The sequence below is a fragment of the Chiloscyllium plagiosum genome, chromosome 1 (genome assembly GCF_004010195.1).
Source record: "Chiloscyllium plagiosum isolate BGI_BamShark_2017 chromosome 1, ASM401019v2, whole genome shotgun sequence".
NCBI lineage: Eukaryota > Metazoa > Chordata > Chondrichthyes > Orectolobiformes > Hemiscylliidae > Chiloscyllium > Chiloscyllium plagiosum.
In genome coordinates, this window is record NC_057710.1 from 125289103 (window position 1) to 125292187 (window position 3085).

The window sequence follows — 3085 nt, forward strand, 5'->3', positions numbered from 1 at the left end:
GCGCCAGTTGGTAAGGTGACTGGTTTCTGTATTTTTTTTGTTTTTCAGTGGTCTTTTTTAGGAATTTAGAATAGTGGGAATGGAGGTTAAGGCAGTTGAATGTTCCTCCTGTAAATGTGGAAGATAAGGATCACCAGTAGTGTCCCTGCTGGCTGCATCTGTGGGAAGTGCACCCCAACTCCAGCTCCTCAAAAGTCACGTTTGGGAACTGGAGCTGGATGAACTTCGGATTATTCGGGAGGGGCAGGGGGTTATTGAGAGGAGTTACAGGGAGGTAGTCACATTTCAGGTACAAGAAGAAGGTAGGTGGGTTACCATGAGGGGATGGAAAGGGAACCGGCAGGCACTGCAGGGATCCCCTGTGGCCGTTCCCTTCAACAAGATGTATACAACAGAGTCTGTTCCTGTGGCTCTGAAGGGAAGGGGGAAGAGGAGCAGAGCATTAGTCATTGGGGATTCCATAGTTAGGGGGACCGATAGGAGGTTCCATGGGAACGAGAGAGCTTCACAGTTGGTGTGTTGCTTCGCAGGGTTCATGATGTCTCTGATCGTGTTTTTGGGATCCTTGCAGGGGAGGGGGAGCAGCCCCAAGTTGTGGTCCAAATAGGCTCCAACAACATAGGTAGGAAGAGAAATGGGGATTTAAAGCAGAAATTTTGGGAGATGGGGTGGAAGCTTAGAGCTAAAACAAACAGAGTTGTTATCGCTGGTTTATTGCCCGTGCCACATGCTAGCGAAGCGAGGAGTAGGGAGAGAGAGAGAGGAGTTGGACACATGGCTACAGGAATGGTGCAGGAGGAAGGGTTTTGAATTCATGGATAATTGGGGCTCTTTCTGAGGTAGATGGGACCTCTACAAACAGGATGGTCATCACCTGAACCAGAGGGGTACTAATATCCTGGTGTGGGTGGGGGTGTGTGAAATTTGCTAATGCTCTTCAGTGGGTTTAAACTAATGCAGCAGGGGGATGGGAACCGAAATTGTAGTTCGAGTATACGGGAGGATGAGAGTAGTGAAGTCAGAACTAAGATTTCAAGATCACAAGAAGGTACTGGCAGGCAAAAACTTGGTTTGAACTGTGTGTCTACTTCAATGCCAGGAGCATCTGCAATAAGGTGGGTGAACTTGCAGTATGGGTCAGTACCTGGGATTTCGAGGTTGTGGCCATTTCAGAGACATGGGTAGAACAGGGACAGGAATGGTTATTGCAGGTTCCGGGATTTAGATGTTTCAGTAAGAACAGAGAAAATGGTAAAAGAGGGGGTGGTATGGCATTGTTAGTCAAGGACAGTATTACTGTTGCAGAAAGGATGTTTGAGGACTCGTCTACTGAGGTAGTATGAGCTGAGATTAGAAACCGGAAAGGAGAGGTTACCCTTTTGGGAGTTTTCTATAGGCCTCCAAATAGTTCCTGAGATATAGAGGATAGGATAGCAAAGGTGATCCTCGATAGGAGTGAGAGTGACAGGGTAGTTGTTATGGGGGACTTTAACTTCCAAATATTGACTGGGAATGCTATAGTTCAAGTACTTTAGATGGGTCAGTTTTTGTCCAATGTGCACAGTCGGGTTTCCTGACATAGTATGTAATCAGGCCAACAAGAGGCGATGCCAGATTAGATTTGGTACTGGGTAATGAATCTGGCCAAGTGTTAAATTTGGAGGTAGGTGAGCACTTTGGTGCTAGCACTTTGGTTATGTTTACTTTAGTGATGGAAAGGGATGGGTATATAATGCAGTGCAAGAGTTAAAGCTGGGGGAAAGGTAATTACGATGCAATTAGGCAAGATTTAGGATGCATAGGATGGGGAAGGAAACTGCAGGGGATGGGCACAATTTAAATGTGGAGCTTATTCAAGGAACCGCTCAAGCAGGTCCTTTAAGAATGTACTGGTCAGGCAGGGGAGAAGTTGTCGTGTGTGGAAGCCATGATTTATTAAAGAAGTTGAATCTCTTATCAAGGGGAAGAAGAAGGCTTATGTTAGGATGAGATGTGAAGGCTCAGTTAGGATGCTTGAGAGTTACAAGTTAGCCAGGAAAGACTAAAGAAAGAGCTAAAAGAGCCAGGAGGCGACATGAGAAGTCATTGGCGGATAGGATCAAGGAAAACCCTAAGACTTTCTAGCTATATCAGGAATAAAAGAATTAGAGTTTATCTGCCTTCCCTGGTAGGTCCCTTGCATTGAAATAAATGCAGTTTAAATCAATGTCAGAAATGGGATTCGAACCCACGCCTCCAGTCAGAGACCAGAACACCCACCGCGCAATGGGTAGGGCTGCATCCTTGAGTCTGGTGCCTTAGACCACTCAGCCATCCTGACAACTACTAGAATAAGATTAGGGCCAATCAAGCATCATAGTGGGACATTGTATGTGGAGTCAGAGGAGATAGAAGCGCGAAATAAATACTTTTCATCAGTATTCACCCTAGAAAAAGACAATGTTGTTGAGCAGAATACTGAGATACAGACTACTAGACTAGATGGGATTGAGGTGCATAAGGAGGAGGTGTTAGCAATTCTGGAAAGTGTAAAAATAGCCAATTCCCATGGGGGGGGATGGGATTTATCCTAGGATTCTCTGGAAGGCCAGGGAGATTACTGAGGCTTTGGCTTTGATCTTCATGTCGCCATGTCTACAGGAATGGTTCCAGAAGACTGGAGGATAGCAAATGTTGTTCCCTTGTTCAAGAAGGGGAGTAGAGGCTACCCTGGAAATTATAAACCTGTGACCCTTCTTTCGGTTGTGGGTAATATGTTGGAAAGGGTTATAAGAAAGAGGATTTATAACCAACTAGAGATTAATGTTGATTAGGGATAGTCAACACTGTTTTGTGAAGGGTAGCTTGTGCCTCACAAACGTTTATTGGGTTCTTTGAAAAGGTGACCAAACAGGTTGATGAGGGTAAAGCAGTTTATGTGGTGTATATGGATTTCAGTAAGGTGCTTGATAAGATTCCCCATGACAGGCTATTGCACAAAACACAGAGGCACGGGATTGAGGGTGATTTAGCAGTTTGGATCTGAAATTGACTAGCTGAAAGAATACAGAGAGTGTTGGTTGATATTCATCCTGGAGTTCAGTTA

The 3085-nt window shown here is 45.1% G+C and overlaps 1 non-coding gene across 1 annotated transcript; it reads right to left on the minus strand.

Moving 5' to 3' along the window:
• Window positions 1-2206: 2206 nt before the first annotated feature.
• On the minus strand, window positions 2207-2320 carry trnal-caa. The gene is made up of 2 exons: window positions 2283-2320; window positions 2207-2252 (listed from the first exon to the last, which is right to left on the minus strand). It is a non-coding gene; the product is annotated as a tRNA-Leu (tRNA).
• Window positions 2321-3085: the final 765 nt, after the last annotated feature.